We start from the raw sequence: 19,407 nt of genomic DNA, 5'->3' as shown, positions 1-19,407 counted from the left end.
AAAGCTCATCTATTTTATAAGGAAACTTGAGTTCCAGAAAGGTTAAATGGCCTGCTCAAGGTCAAGTGTCTCTCTAGACATCCAGTGCTGATGTTATGCTCTCAAATTTAAAAAAAAAAAAAAGAAAAAAAGAATAAAGCTCAAAAGCATCACAAAGTGAAAGAATTAAATTAAGTACTTGTTTGAGATGTTAAAATGACACACTTGAACTACGTTTATCGCCTTCCTTGCCAGCTTCAGGAGACACACCCTGCTGGTGATAAAAGAGGTGACATAATCCTGGCCCTGGAGAAAGAGAGTTTACACCTGCCCCTCCCAGGCTGTGGCTGACCCCAAGGTGGGTGACAGAAGAGAGGTGTTCCCTGGTGACAGGCTAGTGAGCTCATCCCATAGCTCTGGGGTTCAAACTGGAAAAGCAGAAGCATAGCACAGGCAGTCCTTTTACTCCCAGGACCCTCACCTGGTCAACACAGGGATGACTTCACTTTCCCATCAGGCACCAGGGTCTGTACTGTACCAGAAAACAGTAGCATTCGGAAAGCCCAGACCTTCTGTTCTCCTCAGGTAGTGGTATGAACACTCAGAGGCACACTGATGGTGAGATTAAGTTCCTGGGTAGCAGTGGCTAATCAGAGCACCCAGCCTCCCATGCTAGCTGTGTTTAAACTACAAACTATCCTTGCCTTGTGCTCAGTCAACAGGAATTCTGCTTCTAGACAACTTCTGCTATGTGGTTTTTTAAAATTGCTCCTGACCACCAAGCCCCAGTTTCTCCAGTCCTCCAAGGGAGGTTTTCAGTTTCTTCTTGAGTCAGCCAGAGCTGGTTTCTGTTGCTTACCATTAAGAATCCTGACTGACACTACTTACTCCAGATAAGAGTAATACCACAGCCCTCAGATCCACCATCGGTTACTTTGCAACTTCAAGCAGCATTGCTTAAGTTTTTCGTGCCTTTTTTCAAGCATGAAGAGAACCTCGACTTCCCATTTTGTGAAATGAAGACATTAGTACCCCACTACTTGTTCCACATCTCCTCTCTCTAAAATAAAAATATTTATATTTCATTCTATAATACAGTTGTCTTCTGTACTTTGTTTATAAGTTGATTCTAAAAGTTGAAAAATAATTAATAGCCTTTACACCATGCCCATATAAAAATTATTCGACTCTGAGAGCATAGTGTGCTATGTTTACATTTTTATTATATGGCATATATATCATAGTCCAATATCATAATCCTCAAGCCACTTAAATAAAAATGATCCTGAAATCAAATTGGAATGAATTGTCTTTGTTTTTATAATCTGTATTTTACCTCTATCAGAAACTCAAATTGTTTCCACCATAGTTAGATATCTCTAGTCCTCTGTTCCAATCTGGATTTGCTAGGGCTGCTTCAAATCAGTGAATCTGGAATAAGATGCCACTCTATTCTTTTAACTCAGTGGTTCCTGGAAACCATTTTGCTTTTATTGATTTATTTCCTTGTTTTATAGGGTTGATAATGTGATTCATAATGAGAAATATATATTATCTACACATACATAATATAATAAATAATACATAACAAATATATAGATTTGGTCTTTATTCATTGTTCATCTTACTTCTGGCACAGAGTTCCCAAAACCCTTGGAATATCTTAAGAATAATAGGGACAACTTTTGTCGTAATATTTGATCTCTTATCTTCAGTTCCTGAAATTGCTTCAGAGCCATAAAGGTGAAATGGGCATCCTATTATTTAGCACAAGTCACTTTCCACCTCAACTGGGTTTATATTAATGAGGTGAGTTTTAGAAAGCACCTAAGGATGGAAGCTGGTTGCCAGGGGAACCAACCATGAACAGAGGGTTGAAATTTCAGTCCCACCCCCTGATTTCCAGGGAAGGGAGAGAAGCTGGAGGCTCAATCAATCACCAATGGCCAACGTAATGAAGCTTTCACAAAAACCCAAAGGGAGGGTGCTTGGAGGACTTTTAGGTGGAGGTACCAGAGAACTTCCACATGACACCATGCTGGGGCCAGAACTCTATGAGGACAGAAGCTCCTTTGTACAAGACCTCGCCCTATGTATCTCTTCATTCAGCTATTGATTCTTATCTTTTAATATGCTTTACGGTAAGTTGGAAATCTGCAATAAATCAGTAATCTAGTAAGCTTCTCTAGCAAATTAATCAAACCCAAGGAAGGGGCTGTGGGGTCCTCCAATTTATAGCTGGTTAGTCAGAAGTGCAAGTAACAACCTGGGCTTGTAACTGGGGATAGAGAGGGGAAGTCTTGTAGACCTGAACTTTAACCTGTGGGATCTGATGCCATATTCAAGTAGATAGTGTCAAAATTGAGTTGAATTGTAGGCTACCCAGCTGATGTTTAAGAATTATTTGGAGGGGTGGGAAACACCCCACCCCCCACATACAGTGGGAATTGGGTGCATAGCCATTTTAACAGGCATACATATCTAATTAACTTTCTAAGAAAGGATCTGTGGAAGATAAACAGTTGGAGACCTTGCCTTGCTTTCTGAAAAAGACTTTTATTATAGCCTTTCATTTGATTGAGTTTGACTACAAGTGAAATTCTGAGTTGAAAATAAGTTTCATATAGAAATCTAAAGGTCTTTATTCACTGTTGCTGGTGAGATGTTTGGTGCTGAATAAAACCTTATTTATTTCTTTTTGCCCACTGTTTCTGAAGGAATAAATGCTATAGTTTGATGAAGGTGTGGAGGAAAAAGTAGATAATAGGAAAGGTGCAGAGCAAGAGGTAGTGTCCAAAAAAGCTGAATGGAGATATTGTGCTGGTGTGGAAGTTAGGGTAAGAGGGAAGCTCCTAAAAGGAAAGAAGGCTGAGTGGAATTGTAAATAAACTCATCTACTTGACAATTGCTTAGCAACTGTGGATTACTCCACTTTAGTGAACTCCATAAAGATGACTGCTCTTCTAGAAATCATTTTCTTAGAGAAATTGCTGAGTTAAAAAAAAAAGGATAAACTTCTTTTTACCCTCCAAAACACACATGCGTATGACAGGATAGCACTGAGATTTTTGCCTCTTCTACAGAAAAGAGGTAGCAAATCAGAACATAATAAGAATATCTTGCATCTTTAATAGCACAATGAAGAGAAAATTTACTCAATTACCAATGTAGTATATTGTAATTGGAACATTTTCTTTTCATAAAAATATATACTCATATACCAATTATAACTCACACCATTGGTTAGTCAAAATTTATTTTGCTTTATGCATCATGTAGAATGAAAAGCAATCATGCTGTAATATGGTACCCTGTGACATGATAACGCCTTCTACCATTACAATTTCAACAGACTTGACCTGGGATTCAAATGAGTAGTGTGACTCCAAAGGAAATGGTTACATAATGGCATCCAGTGTTCTTAATTAACACAGGAAAGATTAATGGCTCTTTTTTCCCCTTTGGCGGTCTCTGTTGAGAGGAAAAAACATCAGTTGCCATTTGATTTTTCCACTCAAATGCATTTTACCAACTGGCAAAGAGACCAACCAGGAAAGTTCGTTCATCCAGCGGCTGGATTCGCCATGGGCGTGGCACAGGCATGCTACCAGGGCTGATTCTCCATGATCTAAGGAATCCACAGACAGCAACTGTCACCAAATGGAGACTCTGAGACTGAACTAGTAGAAATACATCAGCTGTACATAATTATTAGGGATTTCCCCCTTCCCTTCTATTTGTCTTAACCCTCTAATTAGGTACCTCTTGATCCTCTGAGAACATCTTTAGTCTAGGTCTGATTGGCCACTTCCCAGAAGGGAGCAAACTACAGATCAAAATGGATTTGGTGCTTCTCAATAAACTGACAAATCAGCTGGAGAGTGAGGAAAATAAAAATATTAGGAATTTCATCCTGCAAAAATGGTGATGACTGCTGTAGGTTGGAAGAGTTATGACCTGTCAGAATCTTCTGTTACAAGGAACAGCTTAGCCATACACTAGTGCTCCGTGGCTGCCGAACTCAGGAATCTGAACACGGACTGGAATTCTCTGAGGATGTTATTCATAAAGGCACAGTTAATCAAACTCAGACCTCTCTTCAAAAATCTCACCCTGCACGCCAAACTGATTGCCAACAGAAGGAAGGTGCCAGACCAGAGAAGGTAACCTAAAATCATATGCCCTGGCTTTAGAACTATGAGGTCTCAATCCATTTTAATAAGTAAAAAAAGGTTTTGTGTGTATGTGTGTTTTTACATTTATCAAATAACTAGCTTTCTATCCATACAATCAGAGCTCTATACTTATCCAAGGTTTTCATCCTCCATAAGCATATATTTTTATTTACTTTAGTTTACAAAAAAAGGGGGGATCCCCCCTTCTCTCTCTCTTTTACTCTTCAGAGGAGTTCAGAAAGGATGAGTATGAGCCAAAATCTCTTCTGGCTAGACTCCATGGTTACCAAGCCGAAAGAGCAGGCAGTTTTCTGGGTAAATGGTCTTGCCTCAAAGGCCCCATGCCTGCTGAAAGTATCTCAGGCTCTCTGAAGATTCCTGCACCTCCCTGCCATCACAAACACCGATGGTGGATCTTTCATCAGAATTGCCGGCATCTTCTCCACTGATTATACTCTCGGGCTCAGAGAAGAATAGTTTTATTTATTCTTGGCAGAGGGAAATCTCTATACCAAAGGTGGAGTCACTTGATTAGTTTAGAACCGACTCCAAGTGATGAAACATTGTCTCTAAAACACTGTCATGTTTTCGCCATTGAAAGGGAAGACTAGACAAGGAGATTTGGGTTCTCTCAGTCTGTACATTTCCCTTGTAGGTCCACATGCTGACATTTTCAGAATGTTATTTTATTGGTTGGTTGGTTCACTTTTTCCCCCTTCCTAACTCAGGTACAAATTTGTCTAAGGTCCTTAAAGGTGAATGGGAAGCAAAAGTATAAATAGGTATATTTGGGGCTCTCCTTCCGCAGGTAGGATCATGAGCTCAGTCTTTAGACACAGATCTGAGTTTGCCTTTAGCTCTGTTCTGTGTCTCTGTTTTGTCCACCGTGAAATACAGATGAAAATTCCTACTTCACAGTGTTGCTGAACTTTATATTTTCATCAGTAGACTTTATTTTAGGTTTATAGAAAAGTTCAGCAGAAAGTGCAGAGAGTTTCTATATATTTCCTCTCCCCTTGCCCTCAGTTTCCCCTGTTATTATCTTGTAGCTATGTGGTGGGCTGTAGAATTTTAAATTACATACTATATATAAAGCACCGTATTTTAAGTATTAGAAGGTGTTTACAAATGAATGTGAACTATTATGACTGTAACTCAAGACCCTCTCATTTGCTACTACATAAGGCTTTTATTTCTTTGATGATATTTTATGGGTTTCTCAACAAAAACCATCCCTAGATCCCAACCAGATCACCATATAGCTTGTGAAATACCATCTGTAAAGATTTGTTTCTTTAGATTTAAGATCAGTTTCTTGAGTAATACTTCTTTGAAATGCAAATACTCCTAAGAGAAGAATATCTAATTCATCATTGATAACTTGGTTGCTGATTAACAAAGACAAAATCATCATGTCATTCAAACTCTAGAAAGATACTGACCATTAGTTGCTTTGATAAAGAAAAAGATCCAGAGGGTTCTTAAGTACAATCTTGCTCAAGGGGAGGACTGGAGTGGTCTTGTATGGCTCAATGACCTCAGAAAGGAGTAGAAAGGGAACCAGTTTTGAAAAAAGGGAGTTCTGACTCAGAGCCTGTCTTCAAGGCAGACAGAGTTAACCTCTGAGCAAGGTGGTAGAGATAGATCTACAAGTCTGGTCCCATAGCGCTCCATTTCTAACAGATTCCGATGGGTAGGAGGGACAGGTAAATATCTTTAAGTCACTTTCTTGAACCTGAACTAATCATCCTTCATATTTGAGGGGCTCCTTAGTTTCTACAGTCTGGTCTATTGTTCAGGTCACCTAGATACTCCCAGGCACTGCTGGCCAGAGCCTAAACCAGACCTAATAATTCCCTTTCTAGGAATCTACCACAAGAAAATAATCAGAAGTGAGTGGCAAATGTTGCATGCACAGATGTTCATTGAAGCTTTATGTATGTTAGCAAAAAACACTGAAAATAACCTGAAGTTCAATAATAGAGAAATGGCATATCCACGTTATGAAATGCACAGTATTCAATATTATTTTCCAATCACTGTATAATATAGAAAAAGACACGTGATGTGGTGTAAAGAAAAAAAAGCCCATGAAGACAAATATGTTTACATAACATGATTTCTAAAATTCTGAACACTACCACTTATCCATACCCAGGAAATAGCAAAATGTCAACATGGTGTGCTGTATTAGCCAGGGTTCTCCAAAGATACAGAACCAAAGGATATATAAAGAGACTTATTATAAGGAATTGGCTCATTCAATTATGGAGTCTGGCAGGTTCAAAATCTGCAGCTGTCTCAGTTCAGGTCTGACGACCAGCAGGCCAAAGGGATTCCCTTTTATTCAGGGGAGAGGCGGCCTTTTGTTCCATTTAGGTCTTCAACTGATTAGACGAGGCCCACTCACATTAGGGAGTACAGCCTGCTCTACCCCTTCTATCAATTGAAATGTTAACCTCATCAAAAACACCCTCACAGAAACACTCAGAATAATGTTTGACTAAATATCTGGGTACCTCATAACCCAATCAAGTTGACGTATAAAATTAACCATCACATGGGTTGACTGCGTCTGCAAATTTAATGACAGTGGGGACCATATCTTTTAGCATGAATCGTTATGTTAATAATTAATAATTTATACTTTATTAGTCAAACTGCATTTAATCTCAGTATTCAAGAGAACTAAATCATATCTTCATTGATGTATTATCCAAAGCAGTGATATTCTTTCATTGGACCTGGTTACTTTTATTAACATGTAAAGAGCAATTAAATTAGTGAAATCTTAGAGGTCACCTCCCTTTTTCTGAGGGTAGTGGGTAAGCCTGCAGTGGTTAAAACCTCTAGTCTCTTTTCCCCATTCTCTCTTTGCCCTGCCATTGCTCTATTGACACAGTTTTTAACAGAGTCCACTTAGCTCCTGGAGCCAGTGATTTTGATTTCTAGCCTCAACCATCCTAACAAGGTGAATCCCTACTCACGTGTGAGGCCTGGGCCTCTCTGAAGTTGCCGTGCCAGCTGTCTTTTCTGATAGCCCAATGACAGGTTCTAATGTCAGCCTGGCTGTGTGACCTCACACAAGCTACTTAAATTCCCTGTGCCTCAGCTTCCACTTCTATAAAATGGGGATAATATTAGTACCTACTTATCAGGACTTTGTTTTGTGAGAATTATATGAACATGTAGTGCTCTTTGAGGAGTCCTGGCACATTAGGAAGATTTGCCCATTAAATAATAGTTTTGTTAATATTATATTATTATTTATTGCTGTCATTTATTATTATTATTCTCCAGTAACGGTTCACTCTACTGTCTGTCTCATATCTCTTCCTCCCACATTGCAGAGATCTAGGCTAAGGCTCAGTGCTCACTCTTCTATCTTTCGGTATCCTCTCATCCCCAGAAATTGTCCTGGCTCCTGCAGTCTCAGTGATTGTTTACATTGGGTAACCATCTGATTCATAGTCTGCCCCCAACTTTCTTTGGAATTATGATTTCCTACTTCCAAGTGCTTGCTGGGTTGTATTGCTTGCTGTTCTTGCTCCAGTCTTCAACAGAAGGTATCGAAGGCCAAACTCTTATCCTAAGCTCAAAATTGTTTTTTCCTCCTGATTTTCCTGCTCACTCAATGTTCAAACAGACCCCAAGATGGCCCTGAATGATCTCTCACCTCCTAGTGTCCATGTCTGGAAGTGAAGCCCCTCTCTTTGATGTGGGCAGCACCTGTGATTTGCTTTTAACCAACAGAATCTGAGAAAGGTGATAGGATGTTGCTCCTGTGATGGTATTATGTTAGGTGACCCCCAGCTCAGCAGACTGGAGCTAGAGGGTTTCCATGCTGGCTTGATGAAAAAGTAGGCAACCATGTTGAAAAATATCCACACGGCAAACAAATGTGGGTGGGCTCCAGGATCTGAGGGCCCCTTCCAAGTGACAGCCAGCAAACACAAGAGTCCTTAGTTATATAGCCCCAAAGGAATGAATACTGCCAATAACCTGAATGAACTTAGAAGTGGATTTTTCCCCCAGCGGAGCCCGCAGAGAAAGCACTGCCCAGCTGATATGCTGGTAACAGCCTGTGCAGCCCTAAGCAGAGAACCCAGAGAAGACATGCCCAGACTCCTGTCCCATAGAAACTGTGAGATAATAAATGCTTACCTGTTGTTTTAAGCTGAAAAATTTGTTATGCAGCATAGAAAACTAATACACTTGGTGTCTCTTGATATCCATTGTAATACCATTTTCTCCGTCTTCTTGAAATTAAAGTTATCATTGATTCCTATCTACTCCCTATCATTCAATCACTACTAGTATATAATTAAACTTAATAATTATAGTTAATATCTATGGAGTGATTTTTGTAAGTCACATGTTATACTTAATGTATTTATATAATAATGACAAGTAATCCTTTTATAGATGTTGAAATTGAAATTTGGAGGAGAAACATAATTTGCAAAAGGTTTCAGTCAATCAACTTAAGATTTGGGATTCAAATCTGATACATCTTTTTCCAATTCCTATGCTATTTCTACTACACTGAACCAGCCACCCGGATGCTCTGTTAGCTAAGAAGTCCTAAGTTACAGTTACAATTAAAACTCCTTATATCAGCATTTAAAATCATTCAAAATCTGGTCCTGGTCCTCTTTCAGACTTTATTTTCTACTATTCACTTGATCTCTCTGAAATTGTTTGATGCTTTTCTATCTCCTAACATTATGTCACAGACTTCCCTAGTCCTCTAGCATCCTCAGTAAAACAATATACCCTTTGGTCAGTTATTATTAGAGAAGGAATTTTCAAGTGTAGAGGGGTGGGCTTACCAAGGAGCCCTGATTCTGTCATCCCAAATGTCACCTTCAATTCACAACCGAATCACAAGGATTACTTCTGTCAATGCTGTGGTGATCTTCATGGGTTACTGCTTCCCACCATTAACATATATAAGCAGATGTCTACCATTACCTGCCCTGCCCTTAGCCACTTCTGTAAGAAGTTGCCCTAATCACTGCCCTCTTTAAAAGCTGAATGGATTATTCAATACCAGCACCATACCCAGTCATCATAGCCTAAGGCCAAAAGAAAAATGTGTGCCCTCACCTGCATTAATCAAAGCATTCTTCCATATTTTGAACCAAGCAAGAGAGTTAATAAAAGCTCTGCAATCAAACACAACTACATAGGAAGCTCTGCATTGCACAACCAGTTCACATGTCATTGTTAATCTTCCTAAACCTACTTAGTGAGGAAGGAAAAACTGTAGGATCTGGGACCCACAGGATGATTGAAAACAACTCATTGCACAACACACAGTAACTTGTACAAGGTTAACTCCTCTATGGCCCTCTAACCCAGGGGCAGCCCACATGGGAGATTTGTACTTGTTGACATCATTCGGCCATTAAGAAAACTGCTGTGGAAAATACAGTCCCGAAAATACTACAGCAATCATGCAAACTTTCACACATAGGGTGACATCATCCTTTCCCCTAACCTCTCTTCCATTTTTCTGTGTGGAAGAGAGGGGAGGGACCCGGGAGGGAGCAGAAAGGAGCGTTCCCAGGCTGGAACTGGCATGGAACAGGACCTGGGAACTCCACTCGGAAGTTGACTATAGAAAGATAATATAGAAACCTAGACTTTGTAATGTGGGGTTTTGTGTAACTTGTTCTTTCTTGCTCATTTTTTTTCTTCCTTAAATTTACACTAAGTTCCCTTCATTTTATAGCATAATGCTATCCCCAGGGCCCTGATCCTCTGGTAAAGGTTGCCTAAGGACTGCAATGGGGGTAATCTCCTTTTATGCACACTGTCTGTCCTACCAATAGGGTGCCTTTGGCACATCAGGGCTTCATATTTCAGCCACCTGGGGGAGCACCTGAGCTGCCTCTCCCAGCCTGGCAGGATCAGTTCCTGGGGTCTGTCTCAAGAGTCAGGAATTTGAAAGGAATTCAGTGACCTTCTCCACCAGAAAATATAACCATACTGGCCACCCACAAATGACCAACAAGGAAAATACATTTATTTTTTATAAACTACAAATGTTAATAAACGAAAACATTAATAAATGATCATTGCCATCATCAATTTAAGAGTATCCGCCTTGGTGATTTGGACAGCCTTGCTGACATTAATAAGAGAATATCTTTGTTTCTCACTCTTCTCCCCTCTGGTGCCAGGAAGACATTCCCTCCCTTCCTTACAATCATAAAAGTCGGCTTATCTCCTGGGAACCAGGCCTTCTCCTGGGTTGGCCTGAATCTCCCATAGCCACAAACACATAAAGAGGTTTTAATGCTGCAGGAAGGAAATATTGGCACCTAGCAAGCTGGTGGAAATTTCGTGTAGGCCAGTTTTTGGAACCTTTCCACAACAGCTATGGAATCCAGAAGCCTATCCTTATTATTGAAATAAATTTTTCAACTACATGATGTACCTCCCAAAATAAATTGTAAGTTTCTTCTCGGAAGGACCATGTTTTAAATGACTTCCACTCCCCAGAGTGCCCAATACAAATCACTATAATTAACTCTGTAAAGAGTAACAGATCAGACAATTTTGAGCATCATCCCTTCAGTTAACATTTATGGCATCCTCTTTAGGCCAAGCCATGGGCAACAGGTTAACTAGGTGAAGTCTCCATTAATCCTCAGGTCTTTGGAACAAAGAGGAAAAGACAGGCTGTCGGGGCTGATCCAGCAGAGTCAGAACTACCCTGCAGCTGTGTGAAACTGGGCTAGTTCATTAGGGTATCCATTCCAGATATCCATGAGGGCAGATCCTGAAGGACCACCTTCATCAGAAGGGTAGACATTCATTGCTGTCCAGGAAGGAAATGCTAGAGGTCTCCTAGGGCAGTAGGGCAGTTTTAAGCTGCATATGTATAGCACTGACCTCCAGATCCACAAGTAGGAGGTGCTGCTTTGCAGATGGTGAGCTGGAAGAACAAAGCAGACAGAAAAGGGAAAATGAACCAAGAGTTATGCTCTTGTAGGATTGGGTTTTGGATGCAGGAGGTTGGACTTTGGAGCCTTCCCTATGCATACTGCCTCCAAATAGGAAAATGTCTTCATTTCCTCCACCAAATAACTCTACAGTATTTAATTATTTTTATGTTTTTCTAATACTCCAGTGTCCTGGCAGTTCTCATGTAACTTATGTCACTATTTTAATTTCTCTTACCTTACAAAGACTTTTACTCTAGTAGATCAGAGCACAGGGGAATTATTTTCTCTTCTAAAAACTGAAAGATCAACACATTTGAAGTTGTTAGGGGATAAACCATTGCAACAATGATTTGGTTCTAGAAGCCCAAATCATTAAAAAAAAAAACTTATTTCCCTATAAATACTAATGTATCCAGTGACATTGGGTATTTGCAATATGCAATATTGATAGAAACACATTCTCATTGGACTTTGTGGGTCCAAAGCATTTATTTCATCAGTAAAATGACATTAAAATAGTTTCTTGTGATCCCACACTTTATAATAAGCTTTAATCCACAACTCTAAAAATGATTCATGTTTAAATGCACTGGTTATTTTTCCAAAAGGTAAACATGGAAGTGATGAATTTTATTTAATAATCTAAAGGTATGTTTCCAAGAAAGTGTATTATCTAATTTCTCCTCTTTAGAAATCTGAGTGAAAATGTGTGCTTGTTTGTTGGAGAAAGAAATATTGACAAGAACATGAAAAGCCTGAAAACTCAAGCAGATGTATTAAGGTTGTGACACAAAGACAAAAACTAGGATGCTATGGACTGAATGTTTGTATCCCCTAAAATTCATATGTTAAAATCCTAACACACCGCATCCACTGATAGACCTTGAACAACCTGTTGTTCTTTTGGTTTGCACTGGGATGCGAAAGAAAAATATTCCTGCGCTTTCTGTCTGTCTTTGTGGCGGCCCAGATTGAATAAGGGACTACATTTGCAGAAAAAAAAAATCCTAACACACAATGTGATAGTATTAGGAGATGAGGTCTTTGGAAGGTAATTAGTTCATGAGGGGAGCCCCCATGAGTGGGATTAGTGCCCTTATAAAAGATGCACTAGAGAGCTCCCTTGTCCCTTCTGCTTTGTGAAGACACAGTGAGATGAAGACCATCTATGAACTAGAAAGAGGTCTCACCAGGCAAGGAATTTGCTTGCATCTTGATCTTGGACTTCCTAGTCTCCAGAACTATAAAAATAAATTTCTGTTATTTATAAGCCAGCTGGTCTACAGTACTTGTTGTAGCAGCCACAAACTAAGACACAGGACTTCCTCAGGGAGGAGTTTTTCAGCTCCCTAATAACTCTGAAAATGTTCCCAGCCATAGCCTAAGTCAGAGATTGGAAAGCACAAAACTTCATTTCCTGATGATAGACCAGAACTATCCAATAGAACTCTCTGTGATGGTGGACAAATTCTATATTCTGTGCTCTTCAGTACAGTTGGCACTGAGTACATCCATGCGGTAACTGAGCATTTGAAATGTGGCTAGTGCAGCTGAGCATCTGATTTTTAAATTTTTATTTTATTTAAACATAAATAGCATCATGTGGCCAGTGGCTACCACATTCAATAGTAGAGATGCAGAATGTCCTTATAGTCTTAACTTCCTATGCTTAAGGAAGGGGCAAAAACAAATTCTTTGTATCCATTGTATGCTTCTCAGTTTCAGTTTGCAGACCAATAAAATCCAACACAAATTGCACTATGGTTTTACTGTGAGCGACAGCCTGGATGGTGAGCAGAGCATTTGATGGCGGGGAAGCTTGGGGGAAGGGTATCTGATCTGGAATTTAGTCTGGGTGTTCTGTTGCCTGAACAGGCCCTCATCTCTCTGAACTTTTATTTTCTTAGCTACAAAACGAAACTGTTGGATTCAACAAACGCTAACGCATCACCTGGCCATAATCACGTTCCCATCCAATTGACAAGGCATTACTAAAACGGTTTTTCAAATCAGTATTATTGCTTCACAGAGATAGAAATAAAAATCTTAGAAATCTACTGATTTAAAATAAAGGTTTTTTTCCATTTTTTTATTAAGGTATTATATGTGTACATATCTTACCATTGCCCCCCCCCCGCCACCCCACTTCTATACATGCCCTCACCCCCCAGAGTTTTGCGTCCATTAGTTATGCTTATATGCATGCATACAAGTCCTTCGGTTGATCTCTTATCTCCCCCACCTCTCCCTAACCTTCCCGCTGTAATTTGACAGTCTGTTTGATGCTTTACTGTCTCTGTATCTATCTTTTTTTAAGGAAGTGCCAGAAATCCTTTGGATTTTCTGCAGGAAATACTCTTGTGACAGATTAGGATATGCTAGTGATTCAAATGTCTGTCTTCCTAGAAGAGAAGTGGGCAATAAGCATTTGTGTGTGTTTAACTGCATCGCTTATTCCCACAAGTTCCCTTTGCTTCATATGCGTAACAGCCTTAATAAATCTGCAAAATCATCTCAGTGTTGGACTCTGTGCAGTAGAGGCAATGTTTACACAAAGTGGTTAGCGAGGGTCTTGTGAGAGGCCTCTAAATCAAATTTGCACATATAGAGAAGGGTTTGCAAGGACTAATCAGATAATTATACCCCAGGCAACCAATTTGCATGGCAAGTGGGCAGAGTTTTATTTTATTTGCTTTACATTTCAGCCTCGGTGAAATGAGGTACCATGTAAAATCTCAACCTGTGTGGTGTTGTGTTTGTAATTACTCGTGTTTGCTAAAATAGCTTATGGGTTTACAAGGATTGAGTTGTGCTCAATGACTTGCCGTGTGAAATGACCTCACACTGAAGCCACCAGCAAGGTCCTGTGCGACCCAGAACTGTTTTTCTCCATACCCATCCCCCAACACAAAAGTCCCAAGTTTCTTTGAAAAAGTAGACAAGGAAACTTCATCTCTGGCCTTTGTGGCTTATTATTCTACCTTCACATGAGTGGTTTGCAACATGAAAGAGTATGTAAGCCAGTCTACACCTAATATTTTAATAGAAAGATGACCAGTTGAAACTTTAAATGTCTAACACTCTTCTCCCTGCCTTTTAGCAAACTCTCTATATAGTTCTAATGGGCTCTTAAAATATGAGGTAACCACCAGAAATAGCTGCTTTATTTAAAAAGCTCACTGTTAAGGCGCTTTTGCTAATCTGACATCAGGGAAAATTCAAGTTCAAATTTCATGCTTTGGAAAGCAATAAAAATCACCACCTGGAAATCCAGAGGCACAGGCAAACTGATATTCAAAGCAGGTGTGTCAGCCTCCTAGCAACCTGGCAGAAGTCTTGCAGTGGTTCTGGAAGGAAGGTTAGGGTCCCAGCAGGGCAGCAACTTCCTGGAGGGCTTTTGCTCTTAGAGTCCTAGCTGGGCATGCCATAGGCACCCACTGTCTTGCAAAGGACATCTGTTATGCTTAGGATGGGGATAGGTGAGTGAAACTGCCTGGTTCAAGCCATCACCTTCAAATAAAGGGACTGAAAACAGCAAACCCCACATGTTTATGAGCTCAAATACTAAAAGGGATTTCTATAAATCTTTTCTATTTTTGACTCTTTTTTTTTTCTTCTTGGCCCGGGCCTGGATCATGAAAAGAAATGCTATATACTGCCAGAAAGAATATTTGCAGAGCTCACAGTCCTACCTCAGTAAGTCCCTCTGGGTCAGATCACACTGGAATAATTTCCGAACTTGCAATTATTTAATATAAACTAACTACTAATACTATTCTAAGGAAAAAAAAACCCAGAGCATTTGATATAGTTATTAGTTAGAACTATAAAGTGACAGGGCAGGAACATGGACTCATTCATTCTCTAAGTTTTTATTGAGTACCTATTGTGGTAGATTGCTTAATATTTCCAGTTTTTTGTTCTATTCTGTATCCACGCCTTTTGCCACGTGACTCTGAAGTTTCTTCCACTAAACAGGGAGTATATTTCCCCACTTAATTTATGTTGAGCTTGATCATGTGACTTGGTTTGGCCAATAAAATATTAGTGGACATAACAGTATCAAAAGTTTGAAATGTGTGCCCTGGTCGGTGGGCTTAGGTGGTTAGGGTGTTATCCCCTACACCAAAAGGTTGTGGGTTCAATTCCCTGTCAGAGTGGGTACAGAAGGCAACTGATCAATATTTCTCTCATATCAATGTTTCTCTCCCTTCCTTCCTCTCTCTGTAAAAATCAATAAAAACATATCCTCGAATGAGGATTTAAAAAAAAAAAAGATGGAAATGTGTGTGTGTGCAGTATAGCCTGGTGCTCCTGTCTCTGCTCCTGGGAATTTTTTTTTCCTGATTACCTGCTGCCCCTTCAGCTTGGGTTCCAGAAACAGCCAAGAGCACAACCTAGAGCAAGGAGCCAAACCAAGGGGACTCACAGCTTGAAAGGAATCTCCAAGTAGAGATCTTTTGGTCCACAGTTAACCTCAGAACCATGCTCAGAAGTATAAATGCTACATTTTGTTTGATGCTGAGTTTGAGTGTGGTTGGTTACAGAGCATTTTGCAGTAATTGTTGTCACAGATAGGGTTTATGTGTGAGGCATTGAGCTGGATCCTGGGGACCTCAAGAGGTATCAGAGATAGCTCTTGTCCTTGAGAAACTTTGGGTCTGATAGAGGAGATGTGTGCATATTGTTAGCACTTGAGAGGAAAAAAGAAACAAATTGAAGAAACAATGGATGTCTACCAAAATAGAGTTTCTCTACATTGAATTTGCCTTAGTGCTTTTTTTTTTTTTTTTGGTCTTAAAGACATTTCCTGAGAAAACGGACCCTTATATAACTAATCAAATCCCAGATCTGCTGGTTAATAATTTTGTTTGTTTTTAAAGTGTGTGTTTAAAATATACTCATTTTGGCCTGACCAGCATGGCTGAGTGGTTCAGAGTCCACCTATGAACCAGGAGGTCATGTTTCAATTCCTGGTCAGGGCACATGCCTGGGTTGTGGGCTTGATCCCTAGTGTGGGACATGCAGGAGGCAGCCAATTAATGATTCTCTCTCATTTTTGATGTTTCTATTTCTCTCTCCCTCTCCCTTCCTCTCTGAAATTAATAAAAATATATTTTAAAAAATAAAATACACTCATTTTGTCCTCTATAGAAACATTAACTTACTCCAAAATGACAGCTGATCCAAGATTGAAGTTAGACTAATTCTCTAACATGAACTAAGTTTTCTTCTATTCAACAGCAATATGTGAAGTGTCTCTTCCCACTGAAGAAAATATTCATACCATCTGGGGATGGATAACAAGATATGTTTGTTTCTCCATACATAAATTCAGGTCCTGTGGAAATGCAAGCCTAGAAGACATTTTCACATCTGCAAATTCCTCCCTACCATTTGGGACATCCAACCTGAATACCACTGTTCATTTCCATTAAAGAAAAGATCCCACCCTTTTTCTGCAGAGGGATTACTACTTTGGATCACCTCCAAAGACAGGAAATTCTGAGGTCAGCAAACAAGGAAATGAGGGGTGGGGAAATATATGTTGAAGTTATTGATCTCAGTTGGGAAGAGGCTTATGTTATATGTCTCTGTATCTTCAATGAAAGGCGTGGTTACATCTGCCACCAGTCTGTCTTAGCCTGCTAGGAGGTCTGAGCAAATGTATCTAAGCATTGTATTAAAAAATGCAAATATTCCTCTGTTTTTTATCATTCAGGGATGCTGGAGGATTCATGCTGTAACCAGGATCTGCAGGCATTCAGAGTGAGTGCCCTGTACTCTATACTTAGAAGTTCTTGGCAAACATCGATAATTAATCATGGAATTATTTCCTATAGAGGCTTTCAAATTCTTCTAAAAACAATGTTGCAAAAAGCCACTGTAGTTTGAAGCTAAAGCCCATGAACTTTGGAGCCAAACAACTCAGGCTCAAATGTTGCATCTACTAATTCCCAGAGGTGTTATTTTGGAAAACCAAACTCACTCCATACCTTGCTGTCCACATCCATAAATTATGTGTAGCAAAGCCACTCATTTCACAAGGTTGTGAGGAGGAAATGAGAAAAGTATGTAAGTTGCTTAGAAAAGGCTCATGCACATAGAAATAACTAAGTAATTGGTAGCTGTTTTTTTATTATTCTCCATCTACTAGACTAAGCATGATCTAGCTGTTTCATTTGACCATCCATGCATTAGGACATCATCATCAGAATTGTCTGAACTGAGAAGAAACTTAAACACTAGTTCACCCTCTTATCCAGCTAACCATGCCTCTGGCCCATCGCATCTGATAGACTAGGAAACAGGCTCAGAGAGGTAAAATAATTTTCACAAAGTAATTGGCAAAGTCATGACTAGACCTGTGTAATCCTGGCTTCTGACAGATTGCACTCTCTACTAAACTAAGCACCGTTAAGCCACTTTATCTTGGGGAGGTGAGGGACATGATCAAAGTTGGAGAGAGGTCTTTGTGCAATCCATCATAGAGAATCACCGTAGAGGGAGGCCACCCAGGACCATTGTTATGGCTTGCCATCAGAGCTATGTCTCTTTCTTACAACTTAACTTCTCTTTTGCAGAGAAATCTGTGGAGTGAGACCCTAAAAAATTATGTATTCACAGTGATGGTGCCAAGGGATTTAATGTCTCTGACTCTTCAGATGACAGTTAACATTCTAACTGGGACTAAAATCAAACATGACTATTGATTTAGCTCTGCAGTAGGCATAGGGCCCCTTTCCAACTCCACTAAATCCATGTTATTTTGCACAGTGCAAAAGCTCCTCTCCATTTCCAACACACACACACACACACACACACACACACACACACACACACAACATTTCCTAACATGGACTAGCATCTTCCTTATGACAAACCTGTTAGGTAGACAAAGATTATGCTCCCTGTTGTCAATGAGAAAACTGGACTTTGGAGAAGCTTTAAGGGAGGCTAAGGATTAGAACTGAAGAATGAGGACTCCCACCCAGTTTTCTATCTCCAAATCCTTGGTTTTGAGTAATGGACATGTTAGTCATTCTGGTATGGGATGCGCCATTTCAGTGTTCATAGCCCGACTCAGTGTCAAGGCAATGCAGTTGATGCCAAAGGTCCTTCTACACTTTTTCCTTCTACATTTTTTCTTCCCAAAGAAAGGAGTTCAAGAAAAACTCACTTTTGACAAGTGATTTAAAACAGATAACATACACTTTCCTTTCTGAACTCCAGGCTGGCATGGTGTTGCCCACAGCCTCCATGCTTAGATCTGAGTGCTCTCCGGAGAGGCAAAGTGTTGACATTCAGTTCTATGTTTCTAAGTATTAACACACTGGTGGGGAGCCTTCCCAATTACTCACTCAGGCTGAGGTCCTGGGCGGCCCCTCTGAGTCGTTCTCTCCCTGTTGCCCCATCAAGCCAGCATGGAGATTGTTGTCAGTGTTGGCAGGAAACCTGCCTCACTGGCACCCCCACAGCAGAGTGAAAAATGTAAAGAGGAGCCAGAGATATGGGAACGGAACTGATTTTTGTAAGAATGTTTTTAGTTGCACTTGGAGAATCCGGAATACCTAATACTCCACCCCTCTGACTCTATGTTGATTGTTCTAGAGCCGTGGTCGGCAAACTGTGGCTCACGAGCCACATGCGGCTCTTTGACCCCTTGAGTGTGGCTCTTCCACAAAATACCATGGCCTGGGCGAGTCTATTTTGAAGAAGTGGCGTTAGAATAAGTTTAAGTTTAAAAAATTTGGCTCTCAAAAGAAATTTCAATCGTCGTACTGTTGATATTTGGTTCTGTTGACTAATGAGTTTGCCGACCACTGTTCTAGAGCAAGGGCATCGGTGGGAACATTCTCCCCTTCTTCCTATCACCACAGTCTCTCCCATCCCTCAAACCCCACACAGTGGAGGGAAACCCCTCATAATTTCTGTGTGACCCGAAAGAATGAGTCCTGCCAAGTTGGTTCCATTTTCCTGAATTGTTATAATAAGTTTAAGAGGCCACCAGAGCCCTTTGAGTTAGGAACAAATCGCAAATCATCATAGTGCTACACCTATTTCTGTTTTATGACAGCAATAAATCAAAAGCAGCCTCGGTGCGAAAACTAGCTGCAGCAGTCACAAGTGCCAGGTTCTTGGAGATGCCAATGCCCAAACGTCTTTAGCTTTGCAGTGTATGTTTTGGCTCCTGAAGGCTCAATTTTTCAATTAAGGATTTTTTTTTAAAGTATGTGTGTGTATGTAAGAGAGAGAGAACAGCTTCAGGTAAATTTGCCAGGCCAGACAACGAGGTT

This window comes from Cnephaeus nilssonii, assembly GCF_951640355.1.
Source record: "Cnephaeus nilssonii genome assembly, chromosome: 6".
Classification (NCBI taxonomy): Eukaryota; Metazoa; Chordata; class Mammalia; order Chiroptera; family Vespertilionidae; genus Cnephaeus; species Cnephaeus nilssonii.
The sequence above is the reverse complement of the archived record's forward strand: the minus strand, read 5'-3'. Positions refer to the sequence as shown.